The sequence below is a fragment of the Balaenoptera ricei genome, chromosome 12 (genome assembly GCF_028023285.1).
Source record: "Balaenoptera ricei isolate mBalRic1 chromosome 12, mBalRic1.hap2, whole genome shotgun sequence".
Lineage (NCBI taxonomy): Eukaryota > Metazoa > Chordata > Mammalia > Artiodactyla > Balaenopteridae > Balaenoptera > Balaenoptera ricei.
Window position 1 is genome coordinate 24,927,851 of NC_082650.1, and position 22,248 is coordinate 24,950,098.

General features: G+C 39.3%; 1 pseudogene; it reads right to left on the reverse strand.

Moving 5' to 3' along the window:
• Positions 1-611: 611 nt before the first annotated feature.
• On the reverse strand, positions 612-1,009 carry LOC132376248 (small ribosomal subunit protein uS13-like; annotated as a pseudogene).
• Positions 1,010-22,248: the final 21,239 nt, after the last annotated feature.

The following is a 22,248-nucleotide window of genomic DNA, read 5'->3' on the forward strand; positions in this document are numbered from 1 at the left end:
CTTCTCTGTGTGTCCATCTTATAAAGATACGTGTGATTGAATTTAGGATCCATTTAGGATAAGCTCCTCCTCTCGAGATCCTTAACTTAATCACATTTTACCAGATAAGGTAATATTCACATGTTCTTGGAATTAGGATGTGGGCATGCATATCTTTTGGGGGGCCACCATGCAGCCTATTAAAGTCACTGAGCCTCATGCCCCCTTCCATAAAAATTAGAATAATAGCACTTATCTGAAGGGAGAAGATTAAATAAGATAATGTAAATAAAAGTGTCCAATAGAAAACAAGTGCTCGATAAAAGGGTTTCACCCCCTTTTCTCATCAAGAGAGCTGTTAATATAATCACCTTGCTTTTTAGATGATCTCCCTCATTTGTCCCATTGGAATAATCCCCAGCTGTACACTCAAATCCCCTCACTCTTTAGTTTTCTCTTTAGATTCTTTTTCCTAAGAAGCTGTATTCCTTTTCAGGACAAGGAGCAGTACACTTTTTGAATTCTATTTTATCACAAACTAGGACAGTGCTTCTCAGAGCATCTGTAAGTGAGGGATCAGTTGTGTTTTTCTAACTGTATAAATTATTTATTAACAGACTACTCCCACAAATTTATTTCTTCTTGGACACAGCCACGGTGCAGCCACGGCGGCCTGTGGTCTTGGTGTGCTGGCCTCGGACACGAAATCCCCAGAAGTGGTGCAGCCTCTGTGGGCCTGAATCTTCTTCAGTCGCTCCAGGTCTTGACGGAGCTTGTTGTCCAGACCGTTGGCCAGGACCTGTTTTCTATCCTTCACTTCCTTCTGTCTGGGATCTTGCACTGGCGTGGATTCTACATCATGGTGATCACACGCTCTACCTCATCCTAAGTGAGCTCTCCTGCCCTCTTGCTGAGGTCTGTCTGCTTTCCTCAACACCACACAAGCCCATCTTTGCCCCACACCCTTAACTGCCGTGATGGCAAAGGCAATCTTCCGCCGCCCATCGATGTGGGCGTTGAGTACTTGCATTACTAGAGACGTGGTGTGTGGGCCTCCAGTGGAAGAGAGCAAGGGATCAGTTTTAATTTTGAATAGTAAAAATGTTGTGGCGATGGAAATTACTGTAAAAGTTTCCAAAACTTACTTTAAGCTTGTTGCAGACCAACAACAACGTGTGGTACTACTGTGTCTAGGAACCTCATTTTGAGGAACACTGGGCAAGGGGACATATGTGACTTTCGCAGTAGTCTGAACTCCAAGATTCTGGTTACTCCCTCACTACTATTAATCCCCCTCAGAATTTCCATATTGACGTTTACCTCTCTTGTATTCTCCCTTTTTTTTAGAGATTAAAAATGTCAACATTAAAAGTTAAACGCTCATCAAATACTTTAATTTTATCAAAGTTAATTTTCCAAAAGATAGTCTCCCGTTAACTGCAAAGGGTTACTTCATACCAAGATTTAACACCAAAAACATAATATCTATATTTTCCCTCTTCCTAAGTGGTCTGAGGTATATTCTCATGGCAGTATAATTGGTTTATTTCTCTTGTGCCTTTTTGCTTTACCTTTGTTTCCACGTGGAAGTATCCTTAGTTATACACAGCACTATTCTATTTTTCTTCTGCTAGATAAGTTTTTTAATAAAGTATGTCTTTCTCTTGATATTTTTAGCTTGAGTTTTATCCCATCAAATCTTAATGCCCTCAATAACATTATATTCATTTTGTGCTTTAAAACTTCGAGTTATTTTGTCACCTCCTATTCTGTGTTGACATAGATAGTTCTCTAAGGTTGTAAGTATTATTCTTAGTGAACTTCTCTGTTATTTGTTGAATGAATGAAAGAATGATAATTACTAAGAACCACCTCCACTATACAGAGCCTTTCTCTGCCATGCCCACTGTCCTTACTACCTACTTGGTAGTCGGTCCTGATTTTTCTCCCTCCCCTTCATCCATTTATCCTCATTGAATACGTTCTCTACTTTGATCCAGTGCCCTTTTCCATTTTCAGTAGTACATCTTCCTGACATTCCTGTCATGATCCAGAAGACAAATTCTTTCCTTCGGATGCCTTCTATGTAACCAATTATTACCCTCCTTTCTCTTTCAGAGTCACATCCACAAACTGGAAGAAGAGGAAAAAAATCCCACTCAACCCCTAAATGGTTTCACTTCCTTACCTGGTCCTGGAGGTTCACTGAAGATTCCTTATGACTGTAACAGTTTTTCCTACAGGAACCATCGGAGCAGTGGGGATTGGTGAGTTTGGTGATCTTGGCAGGCTCTCTGTCATATCTCGCACCAAGAAGTTAAAGCACATGCACCCATGAATATGCCAGGTTTATACACGGCAACTTCCTCCCAACCAGCAGAGAGTTCATTGTCAAATCGTTACAACATGTTAAGTTTTTCTTCGATTGAGATAACGTAGTTCCATCATTTCTTGAAGGCTTAGGAATCCCTTGGAATTTCTTAGAGGCTGGGATAAAGCATCTCTGCAGTCTAATTTCTTCTTGCTTATCCTCAGCTGTGTCACAGTCCTTCAAGCTACTCCCAGTGACAAACCTGGAGTCACTTTACAGTCCCAATGTGTTTCCCCAAGGTAGGCTCTCCCAGGGTAGAGGACAGAATACCATGTGATTCTCCCACATACTCCCTTTCATGGTACATCCCAGAATAAGTACACAGGCAGGCCCTTCCATTTTAAGATAATGTCATTAATCACTATGGGAAACTAGATGGAGATAATGACAACAAATGTGAAAAAGTTACCCAAAATATCAAGATATCTAAGAGTTGTCCTAATAATTTTCCTTGGCATGTAATTACTGACTTCCTTTTTATCTAGTATACTCAGAAACCAGGGTGAGGTCTTGTGAATTTTTAGTATCTTCTATTATTTAGTGTCTTACATTCTAATATTTGTCCCTGGTGTGAGGCTTCCCAGGTTGACCAATCTGGCATTCGTAAAGGGGGCCTATTTTGCAACAAAGATTAGGAATACCTAAAGACTCCTTCTCTGCACCTCAGGATATTTTACTCTGAATTTGCAGAGTAAATTTTCACTCTTCCTGAGAGTCTCCCAGTCTTCCAATCCTGTAAGGCCTTCTTTTCATCTCTCCTATCACCCCAGCAGGAAGCAGGCCTTTCTTATTTGCTCCCTGAAGACTCTCTCCCCAGGAAGATGCCTGTCCTCCCCTGACTAGTAGTCCTGTCATTCCCTATTCTGGGAAGTCTATCTTGTACAGTGCCTGCAGCACACTCACTAGCCAGGTAACATGAGTTTTACTTATGTTAAATGCCTGCATCTTCACCTGCTTTTCTCAGATACAATCTGGGTGCAGCTTCTCTGATCTTGGCCTTTGTGGCTCCCATCATCCTAGTCTTCAATCTTATGTGATCTTCCTTGCCCCAGGGTATCCTCTTTGGCTAACTTCACCGTATTCATGTTTCAGATTCAGTCAATTACAGTAAGAAAGACTGACATCTCTTTACTAGTCAATATCTAGTCCTACTCAGGTCAGGTTGTTGGTTCCACTCATCCCCTAAATTCTCTGAGATGACACACAGGGGTGTCTCATTCTCGGGGAAGCAATTATTTTAGAATCAAAATTCTATTATATGAAAATAATTTCCGCCATTTAAAAATCACTTATTGAGGAACTGTTCTGTGTCCAGCAGCATGCCTGATGCCAGGGATACAAAAATAAAGAAGATGCACGCCCTCACGTAGTTCATAACCTAGTGGGGGTCGGCAGACTTAGAGGAATAATTAGAAAACAACTAGAGCCATGCTCTAATAGAAGGATGCAAATTAAAAAACAAAAACAAAAAGAAGTATGAATATGCCTAATTTCTACATAGATTTGTTGACATAGATATTTCTTCTTCTCTCTCTTCTTGTCTTCCCATCTGGCTTATTTTCTGTGTTATTTCTCCAACACATCCTCTCACAGTGTGGAATATACAGAGGTGTTCCCTGAGCCCTTTCACCTCCTCCTTTTTGAGAGAAATAAGTTACAATTACCTCGAATATCGTTGGCCAACCCCTCAAGCACAAAAGAAACATATCATCTACCTACCCTGTCACAGATTGCCACTGTCCCTTTGCCTCCAGTATTTCTTGGCTCTCTAGATAAAAGAGTGGTGCTTCTGAATTGGCTGTGGAAGAAACCTCGTTCTTAGTTTTTTTACACCATGGATCACCTTGTAGACTGGCAATGTCCTTCTGCCCTAGGTGAGTATCTACAGTAAGTAAGGAGACAGGTAAATTGCTGACACTCCAGGAAACTTCCTCAACTCCAAAACCGAAAGCTTGGGTCTTCCAAAAAGCTTCTAATAAACAATAGACATGGAAACAGCTTTAAGAAAACTTCATCAAATTCTATTGGCACTACAGCCAATCAATGGACTAGTTTTTAAGAATGTGCTACATTTTTATGCTGCATTGCCTAGGCTATCAGTCTTCATAATCACTCTTCTATAGAGAATATTTTGACCAAGTTCCAGTGGTTGAAAGAACCATCTTGGCCTTCTTCTAAAAAGGCTGAGAGCCCAGATGCAGGAAAGAAAATGCTCCCCCACTCCCCACCCCACCCTCAATCTAAATGCCACAGTTTGTAGCAGAGTGACTTGGAAGATGGCAGAGAGACAACAGACCAGCAGGAGAACTCTTGGTTTTTTTCCAGATGCATACTCTGGTCAAGCGCCCTTCAGCCATCTACATTAGTCTTCTGTCTCCCTCCAGGATCAGCCTTACCCATGAACATTCTATGAACAGGTGGTCACCTATGTCCTATACATTGAAGGCTGTTAAGAAACCTCTGCTGCTCTGAATTGCATCTTCCCTTGCCTGCCTCGATTCCTGAAATTCCACCCCTACAGTCATACCTGCAAGTGATGATTAATTCATTAGATTCTTTCCAAGTGATAGCTCTCCAGAGAAGATTGTGTTGAGGGGAAAGTGGAAAGATTATGAAGGTCCAGGGTGCCTGACAGAAGAGGAATTCTCATCATAGAGACAACAGCTCTGAAGGGGAAGCAAGTACCCCCAAAAATAAGTCTGCCCATATTACAGTTGCACTTAGGGCCAGAACCACTGCCATCCCACCAAGAACTTGTTATGATCTTGTCAATTAAGATTGTTTTATTCAGTGACCTACAAAAGAATCCCAAACTGAAGATCATAGGAGAACTCAGGCTGATTCACGCTTGTTTTACTATACCTGATACAACAGTGCGTGTATGACTTGATTTTCTCCTCACCCTGAACACTTTGACATCGGCTAAAAGTATGGACAGGCTTCTCTGAGCTGTCCATTTGGGGAGGTGGCAGTGGGGGGCAACACAGTGAGAAGGAAAAGACATTCTGCTCATCCTCAAGATTCCTGAAGAGACCAGTTAGCCAAAGGCAATGGCCTCCCCTTCCTCTGGCTGGCAAACCATTGGAAGAATTAGTATTCTCTGTGAAATGTACCTGTCTAGGTAGGCAGTAATGACAAATATCAAATTAGCATCCTTACCTACTAGAGGCAATAGGTTAAAATGAAAAAGAGTCACATGAATCTTCCCAGCATTGCTACTTATGATGTTTTTGACCCTTGTTTGATCCCCTAACCCCTCTGAGCCTCTTTTTTTTCATCTGTGAAGTAGGGAAAACGATGTTCACCCTTGCAGGGCTGTGGGGAGAATATATATGGAGCCTGGTACGCTGCAGGCTTTCAACAAATGCAATTGTTCCCCCATTAGTTTTCTGTTTGAATGGAGCATATAAAATGACACACTATTAAAGTCCTTAATCCCAACTCAGAAAAAGAAGAATCGTTTTTAAAAAATTCTTGCTTGCATTCTGAATATTGTAGTTACACTGTAGTCTACCTCTCCCAAGAAGTTATGTCCCACAAGACCGGAGAATAGATTTGGAGCCCCTATTGCTCAACACAAGCTTTTGATCTGATCTCTGTGCATGAAGGAAAATGCAGTTTTCTTCCACGTGAAATTAAAAAATGGGTTTGTTATGACAAATATTTACTTAGGTTTCCCAAATCAATTATTCTAATTTATTCTAAGAATCACCAACAAATTAATTTATAACATTTTACAACCACTTATTTATTGCTCTAGAAATATCAGAAGAAAAAAAAAAAGAGAAGAAAGAAAGCATCCCATCAACTTACTGTGTGAACCTCCAAATAATACTAATGCTTCAGTGATACACTAGAAAAGTATTCCAGACAGTATGCCTGCAAAGTGCCTCCTAAAAAATGGTCTAATTTATACATGCAGCTCAAAGAATGAAAATGTGTGGCTATAATACAAGCCTCTAAGACTTTTTCAAAACAAAAATCTGTAGCCTGGACTCAACAAAATAAAAAGACTTAACAGAAGGCTTCAAATTCCTGAGGTGGGAGTTTTCCATAGATCACAGAAAACCGATCGTGCATAGAAGGGCTGACACAGCAAAAGAGCCTAAGGAAAGGAAGAGACACACAAGGGAGGGATGAAAAAGAAAAGAAAGGGAGAAAAAAGTGTTCCTTTCTCCTTTTTGGCATGTATCACTTCTATGAAAGAATTTCCAAAATGCTCAACACTAGATGAATATTCAATCAGATAATTTTCAAATCCCAGATAGTAATGGAGTTGGACAAAACAGTGTTTGTTTGGAGCCTCCAATGAGGAATAACAAATTCTTGGTGATTAATGGCATTTATGTGCTTTTGGCCATTAAAAACATTTTCTGCTCTTGAGTCACAACGGAAGCTACAGCTTGAATTTTATTGTTCAATTTGCTTTTTTCTTTCCTGGGTGAGCCAGCACTGGATTTAGGAGTTGAAAGTTTATGGAGTCAGCAGGACCCCGAGGGACTGAAGGCTAAGCTGAGCCAATGAGGATAATGCCAAAGATTATCTACCCTCGGTGAAAATGCGGGATTCAGAAAAGAAAAGGAACAAAGAGGGATTATAAAGACTGACAGTCTGTAACTTAGACGAAATTTCTTGGCTAGGTTGGCAAATTTCCTTTTTTAAAAAACAAACAAACAAAAAATTTCCTGGTTGACAGTTGCTTAAATTCTTCCTTTTTCCATTTTTGGCACACCATCAAAAAGGCAAACTAGTTTTCTCCCAGAGGACTGGAGAATGAGTGAGTCTTCAGAGAAGAAGCAGCAATGCTTGCTGTGAAAAGCAGAGGGGTGAGCACTAAGGAGCTTCAGGGAGTAGAAAAGACATGAATTTTGCTCAGTAGATGACTGGGTTTGTTGTTGGTGGTGTTTTTTTCCCTGCATCCTTTAAAGAAGTCCTTTAACTTGGGCCTTGGGCCTTACCTAAACAGGATAATATTTTTGTGATGTTTTTCAAGTACATTTTAGTTACACTTTAAAAAAACCATACTTGTCATTTTTCCCAGTCCTGGCAGTGAGTGAAAATACAGCAAAATATAAGACCTTCACAGGAACAGCTGACTGTACTGAAATCTAATATGGTTTTTCCAATCTTGTGCATGATTTTCTTTAGCCTCAGTTTTCCCATCTGTAAAATGGAGGGGACTTCTAGGTTCATAAAAGCAACAGGTACAATGTATCAGGTTGACACAGACTGGAAGCTAAGATTTTTCAGGAATCTTACAAACAAACAAACAAAATCTGAAGGGAGTATTGGATTATATTATTACTGGATTATATTATTACCTCTCCCACCTCGTGGGACTGCCACAATCCAGGAGTTTCTACAAGGTCCACGAGTGAAGGTGTATCTTCTCCCTTTGAGTACTGCTACTGAAAACTTGGGTAGATTCCGCTCTATTTTTCTCTGTGTCCCAATTTCCTGTAAATGATAAAACTGTAAAACAAAAAGTAGTAAGATCCAAATCTTCCTGCTGGGGACTTGATGAAGATGAGTTAGACACTGACAGTCAGGCAAAGATGGAAGGTTCTCCATGACAGAGGCCAAACTAATTCAAAACGAAAATCATCAATTTGAGTGTGCTCACGTTACTTAAAAATCAATGAAGAAACACAGCGAGGGAACCCTGAAGCCGCTTCAGCACCCACACTTTTGCACTCAGCGCTAACTTAGCAGTCTTGAAATATCTTGGCTCTGAAAACCCAGTCAATCATCATTAATAATGATATTTTTATAGCACTTTAAAAATTGGAATTTCCAGAGCCATTTTGATAGATGCCCTGTCACTACCTTGCCATTTGCGTAACTTTTTCTGGGTTTTTTTTTTTTTTTTTTTTTTTTTTTTTCCGCAACTCTATTTAAAGAATTTTTTAACAGGGGGAGAAAAAAAAGAGAAACTTCTTTTGATTGAAAAATTCGTAAGAGATGGCACAGCTTGCCCTTGCTCTGAATCCCTTACTACTGAAGAGTGGGATTTAGAGATTGTACCAGGACTTTCAACCTTAGTGATTCTAGAACTTGAATTTACTTAAGGAGTTAAAACAAATGCCTGCCTGTTGCCTTCAGATCTGGAATAAGAGTTCAGTGAGTTTGCACAAAGATGAAAAAGATTAGAAGCAAAGGCTGGGTTCCCTGATACTCAAAACTTCTCAAGCAATTTACCTGTTTATCTCACCACGAAACTTAGAAATTACTTAGTACCTCTAGTGTGACTTACCCAGAAAATTCAGAAATACTTCTTCAACTTATTTTAGTTTATTAAGTTATAAATAAATTAGTTGAATTCTCATCTTCTGGCTCGATTTATCTGCCTGTCTCTTTCCCTGTCTGTCTCTCTGTTTTTTCTGTCTCTCTCTGTCTCTCTCTCTCTCTCTCTCCCTCTCACACACACACACACACACACACACACACACACCACTATTCAAAGGCAATATTCCTCACTGTTGAAAATGCAGATGAAATTTCTTTTTTTTTTTAATCTCAAGTTTTTTTAAATTTTTATTTTATATTGGAGCATAGTTGATTTACAATGGTGTGTTAGTTTCATGTGTACAGCATAATGATTCAGTTATACATGTACATATATCTATTCTTATTTCTGTTATAACTTCCACAAAACTATCCAAGCTTATGAGAGACCTTGGCAGACTCCAACTTTGAAAGGGAACTCTAACAATTCATGTTTAACCTCTGAGCCAAGAAAAGCCTGAATTTTTCAAAAGTTCGTATTTGTTTGGTGTTCTTTTTTTCCCCCTTGTAGACGCTTTTATTCTTCCCCTCCAAAAGACTGCACAGGAATTTTTATCACCATTGGGGGCCTAACACTGGTGGTGAAAAAGCGAGTTCCTGTCTTGGTACTGAACTAAAAAAAAATAAATGTCTTGGATGTATCAGGTTTCTTTGTCAAGCTAACAAAAATGAAGGGATCTAGTTTACTGGAATAGTTGCACTCCTCATTAAAATTGATGACTTCGAAGATTCTGTGCCTCTCTTCCTTTAACCAGGGCCATCGGCCAAGAATCTGCTGTGCTGCTAAAAACATCCTGTTATCGGGGTGCCGTAAAACAGACCACTGCTGGCGTCTTTGCCTGTCCTTCAGGTTTAGGTTTCTGTGTGACAGCAAGGCAGGCTTGGGATGACTAGAGGAGGACGGACCTAGCCATCTGGCCAAGGGTCTATCGGACCTAAGATGCAAACTGGTATTTTCTCTCCATGAACATCAAGTTCGAAAAAGAAAGAAAGGGAGCTGGATTAGCATGAGGCGGAGTTCAGTTTTTCTTAGAAATGTGGAACTCTGCAAAAGTGTGCCTTTATTTTTGGCACAAAATTGCTAGACCAAATTACATAGCTTATCAGATGTGGTTTTTTGGCCTCAGCGGAGAAGCCACTGCAGGGACTTGTTCTCTTCATTGCTTGTTCCCAGTTGGGAATTTGGGATACGTCATGGTCCTCTTGTAGTTCAGGAACAGGCTTGAATAATAAGTGCTAACAAGATTTGTGATCCAATTAAATTTACATTACTTCAAGTTAAGTAAACCTTGGTCCTAAAAGAGATTCCGTTCTGCCCTAAGAGAGCTAAGATACAAAGTTTGACCTATATGTCACAGATTGGCAAACAGTCCCATGTCAACCTTGGGGGAGTAAAAAGGACAGGAGGTCAATCCCAGTGAATAAGGGGTTTCAAAAAGAACATTCTCAGCGCTTCTCACAAATCCTCTCCCCTATTTTTTGACCATCTACATGGACTCACCGTCATATGGCAGAAAGTTACTTTTCATATACAGTAAGTCCCCTACATACAAACCTTCAAGTAGCGAACTTTCAAAGATGCTAACGTGCATTCACAGGTCCAATCACATAAGTTAGTTCACGTGTCTGGCATACAACGTCACGTGTGTGCATCCTCTACAGGTGGTTGTGCTTTTGTGTACTTTACCAGAGAAAGGACAAAGAGAGACAAGAGGAAGAAGAAGCAACTGAAGAACCGAAGAGATTCACGACTCAGGAAATGGCAAGGGGATTTTATTTATTTGAGGAGGCACTGTTAGTATTTGAGGCATAGGACCCAAACGTAGAATGGTACACAAGGGTTGCAGCAGCTGTTCAGAATGCAATCCAGTGTTATCATGTCATCTATGATGAGAAAAAAAGAGCTACTACTCAGATATCACTGGATCGTTTTTTCAAGAGGGTAGATAGAATTGAATCCAGCAAGGAACCAGAACCTTTGCCATCAATGTCAGGCATGAGTGGAACTGCAGCTTGCCCTCTGTCTCCTATTTGCTGACGGTCCTTCAGCTCTACCATCTCCCACCTCCAGTCAGTAACTCTTCTTGCCTGTTCACTCGATGCCAGCCCCTGTATGCCAGCTGTTGCACTGTACTACTATACTTTTCAAGGTACTGTACTGTAAGATTAACAATGTTTTCTTTATTTTTTATGTTTGTTTTTTATGTATTATTTGTGTGAAAAGTATTATAAACCTATTACAGTACAGTACTATATAGCCGATTGTGTTAGTTGGGTACCTAGGCTATCTTTGTTGGACTTACGAACAAATTGGACTAACGAACGCACTCGCAGAATGGAACTCGTCCGTGTGCAGGGAACTTACTGTACTGATTATTTTTATTTCGTTGCTAAAAAATGGAGAATACATTAAAGACATAATGTCATAGACAGAAATTTTCCACTAGCTGAAAAGAACCACAGAGTATTCATGTGTTCAGTTTATTCATCCATTTATACCAAAGTAAAGCACCTCAGGGAATGCAAAAGAATTAAAAATTGGGTTTGTGGAGGCCAATTTATCAAGAGTACAAAACAAAGCATTAAGTCAGCAGGTGCATCACACCTAGGAGTGTAGTGTTGAAAGTACAGGGAAAAGTCAGTGTGGAGGAGAGGGGCTTAGTAAGGAAGAACTTCTGAGGGAAGATGAATTTCGACTGGAAACTTCAATGATACATAGATTTCCAAGTGTTCTTTCGCCTTGAACCCTTTCTTCAAATGAAATCTTGCACATGAAATCCAGTGGAGGGAGCAATTAGAACAGAGCCCGCCTCTCACCCTGTCCACTGCCCGTACTTCTCTCCTGTTAACCTTTTCTCTTCAATGGTTCACAGCTGGAAAATCACTGAAATCTAGAAGGTACGAGGTACAGAAGAGAAAGAAGGCAGCCCTCTGGGTGCAGAGAACAGCGTGATAAAGCTGAATAAGAAAGTGGTGATAGGGCTTCCCTGGTGGCACAGTGGTTGAGAATCTGCCTGCCAATGCAGGGGACACGGGTTCGAGCCCTGGTCTGGGAAGATCCCACATGCCACGGAGCAACTAGGCCCGTGAGCCACAATTACTGAGCCTGCGCGTCTGGAGCCTGTTCTCCGCAACAAGAGAGGCCGCGATAGTGAGAGGCCCGCGCACCGCGATGAGGAGTGGCCCCCACTTGCCGCAACTAGAGACAGCCCTTGCACAGAAACGAAGACCCAACACAGCCATAAATAAATAAATAAATAAATAAATAAATAAATAAATAAATATTCTTCTCTTTTAAAAAAAAAAGAAAGTGGTGATAGAAATGCTCTTATTTAGCACAATAAAAGCATTTAGGAAAAAGTAATCCACCTGAAGTCGAGTCAATGGATGATGGGGGACCACTAAAGATTCTCAAGTTGGGGAGCAATGTGACAAAAATGAAAGTTTAAGAAAAATCACATGGCAGCCATGTGCTGATAGTTTGCAATAGAGAAAAATCAAGTGAGGATCCAAATGGAGTAATCCAAATACAGAAATAGCCCCCAACAGAATTGCAACTGTAAAAATGGGGGTGCAGCCAATAGGACTTAGTGGTTGAGTGGATATGGGAGGTAAAGGAAATGCAACCTAGAAAGTCATTTTTAACTGTTCAGACTAATTGAGGTCTTTATATTAGACACTTATAGAAATCTGTAGGTTTTTATAGCCATTATTTCTATTAGTCATTATACATTTGTGTGATTACTAATACATTTCTACTCCTATATTATAATGTTCCGTGAAACTGGGGACTCTGCCAGTTTGGTCACTAGAACTTAGCATAAAAAGTTCAAATATTTGTGAAATTAAGAAAACTCAATAAATGATGGTGTCATTGATTGTATTAAGGGAGCTAAGGAGAAGTAGTTAAGTTTGATTTTATCATATTTTTCTTAGATGAGGAAAATAGATCTAAAGGCAGATTTCTTACCCCTGTTTAAGACATGGGGTTGAAGAGTAGTTAAAATGTCAGAGATGGGTGTAAAAAGTAAGCCATCAACAGCAATCAAAGCTATGGCAATTAATCAGTTCACCCAAAGAGAGTTTAAAGACAGAAGAACAGAGTGAGCTAAAGATGCTCAAGCAAAAGTCAAGCGGAGAACCGGAAGAGTCAAAATTAAAGAATACTCCTCTGAGGGTAAATTTGGAATGGTTTGCCATACACCCACACTTGGAGACATTTATAAACTGTAACAGGAAGAAATCCTCTTTCCAAAAAGTTTAAAACATCAGGAATTCTGGAAGTGGGAATAAAATGTACAGTTAATCAGGAGGAGTCCAACCCATTTTTAAGCCCCTATCAAAAATTCTTCATTGTATTTTAAAAATATGATTGACCACCTTACCCCAAGTGCTAATAGTGTCCCTCCTGAGAAACACTGACCCAGACATAGTGCTTTCCCTTTCCTTTTTTTCTCTTCTTTATTTTTTTTTTCCTATCTCCCACTTTCCTTTGGTGGAAACACATAAAACATCTCTTTCCTAGAATTATATAAGCCACATGACATTCCCAAATGTCATTTGCTGATTTGGTATCATTCCACCTAAATCCTTGAGTTTGTTCTTGCTGCTGCTATTGTTATGAGTTTGTTTGTTCTTAGACTTTTTGTTTTTTGTTTTGTTCTGTTCTTTGGTTCATAGAAAGAGGAGAGAGAGAAAAATTCATGAATAACACAAACTGAGTACTTTGTAGTCAAAGAAGGTGCTTGTACCCTCTTCCCATTCTTACTGAGACAAACAGACCTTTCTTTTTTTCTCAAAAATAACGATAGCCCCAAGGGCATTCTTAGGACAAAGTTACAATGTGGATTTTCTTCTGTGTAATACTTTTTTCTATTTAGCCGTGTGAGAAATTACACAGATTTTAGGTAGAAAGCAAGTAGGTATGAATTGTGAATGCTCATATGCTAGATGCCATAATTTATATATAAATCTTGAATGCTGAAATTCTAAAAGTGTTTTAAAATTAAGTCTAATATTAATGGCAAGGGGTCTGAGAGAAGAAAACTCGAGGAATAAAGAGATTCTGCAACCACCAACAGTATTTCTTGAGTGAAAGTTGCACAGGTACCTTTTGGTCTCAAGCCTCAAATAGTGGTTTTATTCCAAAGGAAACATTAAATTACAGAAACTTAAGATCCGTCCAGGAGCAATATAGAGCCACAGTGATTGTCTGGTGAACCCAGAAGTTAAGCTTCAGAAGACTGTGGATCTGTTTGAAGCTACCACCTATTCATGAAATCTTTTCAGAGTCTGTTCATTTATTTATGCACACAAAACTCTAAGCGGGCATCTAGGATGTGCCCAGCACTGTATGAGGTAAAAGGGATAAAAGAGACAGTCCTTGCCCCAGAGAGCTCAAGCTGGTAGGAGCTCCTACGTTAGCCACCTTCATCATCTTCTCCTCCTCACTTTCCTGAAGATTTGGCAGGTACCTTACAGAAAGCAGGTGGCTTTTTGTTTCTACCACCTTATATAGCTATGATTCAATCTCATTTTCCAAGATTGATTGACACCATTTTTTGGTATCCATTTATATTTTCTCTCCTTCTAATTCTAAATTGCAGATGCAGCCAACTCATCTCTCAGGGTTTTGTTTGCCCTAACACTTAGCAAGAAGCAGGGAGCGGCCAGAGGTCCTTTTCCAGAACCTTATAGATGTTTTGAGAAGTAAAAAGAATTGTCCACAACTGAGGGGAGAAATTGTTAAACTTACCAAGAGTCAGGTTGAGAAGGAAGAAATGGAGACACATAGTCCATAAACACAAAAGAGAATGCACAAGAGGAATAAAAAAAAAGTCATTGAACACATCATCACTGCTTTGATGGAGCAAGATCAAAATACTATGGGTAACCTGCCAGGCAAACAGGAAATATTGTGGCATGCCGACCACTCCCCCAGGGCTGAGCGGGCCTCAGGCAAAGCACAGTCAAATCATGATTTCAGGTTTTCTGAACGCTGCTCTGCACACACACCAACTTCACAACAATACCACTTTTGTCAACAACAGGGAATACCACCCAGTTTTCTATTTTTATGATGCTGTTTTTTAAGAAAAGGCTTTCTATCATAAAACACGCAGCCATCCTATTCTATAAAGATCCATTCTCTTTATATATGTCTTTTATCCTATGCCCACAATTATAACGATCTTCTGGCCAGGTATCTTGCATGCTACCTACTTTCTTCATAACCTTTCTTGATGCCTAGCACACCAAATCCACCCAGTAAATATTGTTGATCAACAGCAATTCTTTATAGAGAAAAGCCAAGCTGCACTGTATTTTGTGTGTTAATGAGGTATCTTCAGGCATTATTCATAGCAGCTGCTCTCTTAAGAAGCAAGAATGCATGAGCAATGACCAGGGAGACTCCGTTGGTGTTGGAGCCAATGGCAGCACCCATGAAAAAGATGCTTGACCCCTACCTTGCTATCCAGCCAGTTCCAACTGGCTGGCCATTCAACAGCCTGGGTTTCCTTCCACTTCCCCAGCTTGCCGTTGCTCTCCTGGCTTCTACACCTGGAATTTCTTCCCCATATCAAGACATAGATCCATGATCCTGCCTAAGAAACACAACTTCCGTGAATTTTTCAGGTCTCAAGGAACACGTAATCTTCTCAGCACCTACAGCCAATGATGGTCTGTATTTAGCATTTTAATTTATTCAATTTTCCTTTTTTTTTTTTGAATTTTTGAATTTTATTTATTTTTTATACAGCATGTTCTTATTAGTTATCTATTTTATACATATTAGTAGACATACGTCAATCCCAATCTCCCAATTCATCCCACCAGCACCACCCACCCCCGCCACTTTCCCCCCTTGGTGTCCACATGTTTGTTCTCTACATCTCTGTCTCTATTTCTGCCCTGCAAACCGGTTCATCTGTATGATTTTTCTAGGCTCCACATATATGCATTAATATATGATATTTGTTTTTCTCTTTCTGACTTACTTCACCCTGTATGACAGTCTGTAGATCCATCCACATCCCTACAAATGACCCAATTTCGTTCCTTTTTATGGCTGAGTAATATTCCATTGTATACATATACCACATCTTCTTTATCCATTCACCTGTCAATGGGCGTTTTGGTTGCTTCCATGACCTGGCTATAGTAAACAGTGCTGCAATGAACATTGGGGTGCATGTGTCTTTTTGAACTATGGTTTTCTCTGGGTATATGCCCAGTAGTGGGATTGCTGGGTCATATGGTAATTCTATTTTTAGTTTTTTAAGGAACCTCCATACTGTTTGCCATAGTGGCTGTATCAATTTACGTTCCCAGCAACAGTGCAAGAGGGTTCCCTTTTCTCCACACCTGCTCCAGCATTTGTTTTTTGTAGATTTTCTGATGATGCCCATTCTAACCGGTGTGAGGTGATACCTCACTGTAGTTTTGATTTGCATTTCTCTAATAATTAGTGATGTGGAGCAGCTTTTCATGTCCTTCTTGGCCATCTGTATGTCCTCTTTGGAGAAATGTCCATTTAGGTCTTCTGCCCATTTTTGGATTGGGTTGTTTGTTTTTTTAATATTGAGCTGCATAAGCTGTTTACATGTTTTGGAGATTAATCCTTTGTCCATTGATTCATTTGCAAATATTTTCTCCCATTCTGAGGGCTGTCTTTTCATCTTGTTTGTAGTTTCCTTTGCTGTGCAAAAGCTTTTAAGTTTCATTAGGTCCCATTTGTTTATTTTTGTTTTTATTTCCATTACTCTAGGAGGTGGGTCAAAAAAGATCTTGCTGTGATTTATGTGAAAGAGTGTTCTTCCTATGTTTTCCTCTAAGAGTTTTATAGTGTCCAGTCTTACATTTAGGTCTTTAATCCATGTTGAGTTTATTTTTGTGTATGGTGTTAGGGAGTGTTTAATTTCATTCTTTTACATATAGCTGTCCAGTTTTCCCAGCACCACCTATATTGAAGAGACTGTCTTTTCTCCACTGTATATCTTTGCCTCCTTTGTCATAGATTAGTTGACCATAGGTGCATGGGTTTATCTCTGGGCTTTCTATCCTGTTCCATTGATCTATATTTCTGTTTTCGTGCCAGTACCATATTGTCTCGATTACAGTAGCTTTGTAGTATAGTCTGAAGTCAGGGAGTCTGATTCCTCCAGCTCCGTTTTTTACCCTCAAGACTGCTTTGGCTATTTGGGGTCTTTTGTGTCTCCATACAAATTTTAAGATTTTTTTTTGTTCTAGTTCTGCAATAAAATGCCACTGGTAATTTGATAGGGATTGCACTGAATCTGTAGATTGCTTTCGGTAGTATAGTCATTTTCACAATATTGATTCTTCCAATCCAAGAACATGGTATATCTCTCCATCTGTTTGTGTCATCTTTGATTTCTTTCATCAGTGTCTTATAGTTTTCAGAGTACAGGTCTTTTACCTCCTTAGGTAGGTTTATTCCTAAGTATTTTATTCTTTTTCTTGCAGTGGTGAATGGGATTGTTTCCTTAATTTCTCTTTCTGATCTTTCATTGTTAGTGTATAGGAATGCAAGAGATTTCTGTGCATTAATTTTGTATCCTGAAACTTCACCAAATTCATTGATTAGCTCTAGTAGTTTTCTGGTGGCATCTTTAGGATTCTTTGTGTATAGTATCATGTCATCTGCAACCAGTGACAGTTTTACTTCTGCTTTTCCAATTTGTATTCCTTTTATTTCTTTTTTTTCTCTGGTTGTCGTGGCTAGGACTTCCAAAACTATGTTGATTAATAGTGGCCAGAGTGGACATCCTTGTCGTGTTCCTGATCTTAGAAGAAATGCTTTCAGTTTTTCACCATTGAGAATGATGTTTGCTGTGGGTTTGTCATATATGGCCTTTATTATGTTGAGGTAGGTTCCCTCTATGCCCACCTTCTGGAGAGTTTTTATCATAAATGGGTGTTGAATTTTGTCACAAGCTTTTTCTGCATCTATTGAGATGATCATATGTTTTTTCTCCTTCAATTTGTTAATATGGTGTATCACATTGATTCATTGGTGTATACTGAAGAATCACTGCATCCCTGGGATAAATCCCACTTGATCATGGTGTATGATCCTTTTAATGTGTTGTTGGATTCTGTTTGCTAGTATTTTGTTGAGGATTTTTGCATCTATATTCATCAGTGATATTGGTCTGTAATTTTCTTTTTTTGTAGTATCTTTGTCTGGTTTTGGTATCAGGGTGATGGAGGCCTCATAGAATGAGTTTGGGAGTGTTCCTTCCTCTGCAATTTTTTGGAAGAGTTTGAGAAGGATGGGCGTTAGCTCTTCTCTAAATGTTTGGTAGAATTCACCTGTGAAGCCATCTGGTTCTGGACTGTTGTTTGCTGGAAGATTTTTAATCACAGTTTCAATTTCATTACTTGTGATTGGTCTGTTCATATTTTCTATTTCTTCCTGGTTCAGTCTTGGAAGGTTATACCTTTCTAAGAATTTGTCCATTTCTTCCAGGTTGTCCATTTTATTGGCATAGAGTTGCTTGTAGGAGTCTCTTAGGATGCTTTGTATTTCTGTGGTGTCTGTTGTAACTTCTCCTTTTTCATTTCTAATTTTATTGATTTGAGTCCTCTCCCTCTTTTTCTTGATGAGTCTGGCTAAAGGTTTATCAATTTTGTTTATCTTCTCAGAGAACTAGCTTTTAGTTTTATTGATCTTTGCTATTGTTTTCTTTGTTTCTATTTCATTTATCTCTGCTCTGATCTTTATGATTTCTTTCCTTCTACTAACTTTGGGTTTTGTTCATTCTTCCTCCTCTAGTTCCTTTAGGTGTAATGTTAGATTGTTTATTTAAGATTTTTCTTGTTTCTTGAGGTAGGCATGTATTGCTATAAACTTCCATCTTAGAACTGCTTTTGCTGCATCCCATAGGTTTTGGATCATCGTGTTTTCATTGTAATTTGCCTCTAGGTATTTTTTTATTTCCTCTTTGATTTCTTCAGTGATCTCTTGGTTATTTAGTAATGTATTGTTTAGCCTCCACGTGTTTGTGTTTTTTATGATTTTTTCCCTGTAATTGATTTCTAATCTCATAGTGTTGTGGTCGGAAAAGATGCTTGATATGATTTCAATTTTCTTAAATTTACCGAGGCTTGATTTGTGGCCCAAGATGTGATCTATCCTGGAGAATGTTCCGTGTGCACTTGAGAAGAAAGTGTAATCTGCTGTTTTTGGATGGAGTGTCCTATAAATATCAATTAAATCTATCTGGTCTATTGCGTCATTTAAAGCTTGTGTTTCCTTATTAACTTTCTGTCTGGATTATCCTTCCACTGGTGTAAGTGAGGTGTTAAAGTCCCTCAGTACTATTGTGTTACTGTCGATTTCCTCTTTTATAGCTGTTAGCAGTTGCCTTATGTATTGAGGTGCTCCTATGTTGGGTGCATATATATTTATAATTGTTATACCTTCTTCTTGGATTGATCCCTTGATCATTATGTAGTGTCTTTCCTTGTCTCTTGTAACATTCTTTATTTTAAAGTCTGTTTTATCTGATATGAGTATTGCTACTCCAGCTTTCTTTTGATTTCCATTTCCATGGAATATCTTTTTCCATCCCCTCACTTTCAGTCTGTATGTGTCCCTAGGTCTGAAGTGGGTCTCTTGTAGACAGCATATATATGGGTCTTGTTTTTGTATCCATTCAGCGAGCCTGTGTCTTTTGGTTGGAGCATTTAATCCATTCATGTTTAAGGTAATTATCAATATGTATGTTCCTATGACCATTTTCTTAATTGTTATGGGTTTGTTTTTGTAGGTCCTTTTCTTCTCTGTGTTTCCCACTTAGAGAAGTTCCTTTAGCATTTGTTGTAGAGCTGGTTTGGTGGTGCTGAATCCTCTTAGCTTTTGCTTGTCTGTAAAGCTTTTGATTTTTCATCAAATCTGAATGAGATCTTTGCTGGGTAGAGTAATCTTGGGTGTAGGTTCTTCCTTTTCATCACTTTAAACATATCGTGCCACTCCCTTCTGGCTTGTAGAGTTTCTGCTGAGAAATCAGCTGTTAACCTTATGGGAGTTCCCTTGTATGCTATTTGTCATTTTTCCTTTGCTGCTTTCAATAATTTTTCTTTTTCTTTAATTTTTGTCAGTTTGATTATTATGTGTCTTGGTGTGTTTCTCCTTGGGTTTATCCTGCCTGGGACTCTCTGCACTTCCTGGACTTGGGTGGCTATTTCCTTTCCCATGTTAGGGAAGTTTTCAACGATAATCTCTTCAAATATTTTCTCGGGTCCTTTCTCTCTCTCTCTTCTCCTTCTGGGACCCTTATAAGGCTAATGTTGTTGTATTTAATGTTGTCCCAGAGGTCTCTTAGGCTGCCTTCATTTCTTTTCATTCTTTTTTTCTTTATTCTGCTCCACAGCAGTGAATTCCACCATTCTGTCTTCCAGGTCACTTATCCGTTCTTCTGCCTCAGTTATTCTGCTATTGATTCCTTCTAGTGTATGTTTTCATTTCAGTTATTATATTGTTCATCTCTGTTTGTTTGTTCTTTAATTCTTCTAGGTGTTTGTTCTTTAGTTCTTCTAGGTGTTCGTTAAAGATCTCTTGCATCTTCACGATCTTTGCCTCCATTCTTTTTCCGAGGTCCTGGATCGTCTTCACTATCATTATTCTGAATTCTTTGTCTGGAAGGTTGCCTATCTCCACTTCATTTAGTTGTTTTTCTGGGGTTTTATCTTGTTCCTTCATCTGGTACATAGTCTTCTGCCTTTTCATTTTGTCTGTCTTTCTGTGAATGTGGTTTTCCTTCCACAGGCTGCAGAATTGTAGTTCTTCTTGCTTCTGCTGAATTTATTTACTTTTCATTGGTACTCTTGTTTTCTGTCCCCTTGTCTTTTCTAATTTTTGTCTAGATTCTAAGCACAGATTCACTGCCTTGCAGCATGGGGCTGTGATTTATAAGTCATCAGTCAAATGTATGGCTTCTCAGTAAACCAGAAACTGGGTAATATTAAAGTACGCCCACACACATACACATAGCATCATCATCGTGTGCTAGTTACTTTGTGTGTTAACCCAATTAATACTCACATCAACCCTATGAGGTAGGTACCATTCCCATTTCCATTTCACTGATGGGGAAAATTTAGCTCAAAGAAGTTACATATTTTGCCCAGCATCATTACTGTTAGTGACAATAATAGACTATACATTTTATTGTCTTCTGATTCAGGACAGTGTCTCCTGTCCCACAGATGTAATCATGAAAATGGAATAGCTAGTGCTCTTTAAAAAAAAAAATCTTGATGAAGTAAAACCTGTTTGTCCCACCCACCCTTCCTCTATTCTTCTAAACCTTTTCCCTTTCTCCCTCAAATATTGAATGTCCACAACATGTGGACATCACCCAGCATGCTAAGTATATGTCAGGAAATGTTGCCGTGAAAAATAATAACAGGATCTGCTTCTCAGTGTTTGTTCGTGTAAAAAGAAGACCACACTCTATATTTTCCAGCCAACGTGTCATATAGGTCATTCCACTCATTGGCATGTGGACCTGTTCTTCCTGCCTACAGAGTTAGTCAGAAGTGGAACATTTGAGTGGATGTGTGTCAACCTCCTTGGAAGGAAAAATATCAGCATGAACAATACGATTTGTAAATATTGAGAATCATAAGAGTCACAGCCTATCCACATGGATTATATCACTTGATTCTGACAACATTCCTGAGAGGTAGAGAACACCCATAGTATGACTGGCCCCAATTTACAGGTGAAGAAATAGAGGCTGAGAGAAGTTAAATGATTTACTGAAAGTTAATAAGTTAGTAAGAGGTGACAGCTTCACCAGAATCCATGTTTTTAGTTTTTTGAAACTGTGATCTTTCCCCCACATGCCAGGAGAGGAGGAGTAGAAGGGAATGAAACTAGTCACGTGATAGAGCCTGGTCCGAGGAGAAGCGCACTGGAGAAGCTAAGAGCCTTCAGCAGTGGCAGGGGAAGCCCCCTTGTGTAAGAGAAGGCAGACTCCACACAGTCTGGGAGAAGGAGGGAGGCAGGGGCAGGAGAGTGGGCACCTGCAGCTGGGGACTTGGCAGGAGAGATTGTTCTCCAGTGTTCTCGCTCAGAAAGTAAATGTAGTTGAAATGCTGAGGACTCCACATATATTCTGTTAATAATTTACCAACTGAAACCATTAAAGATGTTGACAAAAGCTTTTCCATTTACTATGGGTGTCTACGGGTGATTTGAAACGACTCATTACCTGTATAAGCTCCTGGGTTATTTCTGAGTGTCCCAACTAATCGGCAGCAGCAAGGGCAGCTCGGACTGGCAGTGGGTGGGGTTTTCGTTTGAATGTACAACTATCCTGATTCCACACTCAGGCGTTTTGCCACTAACTCACCGAGAGACTGTTGGCCCGGGCCTCTGAAGGCAACTTATATTTGCCAATAGATGAAATGTATAGTGTAATTGGATATCTCTATAGTAGGAGCTCAATATTAAAAAGTAAAGATGTATTCTTAGAAGAAAGCCATCAAGATGTCACCAGAGAAGAACATTCAATGAAAGCGAAGAAGCAGGACATTCTTATAATCAAATAATTTTATTCACTCAGAACCTTCCAAGTATA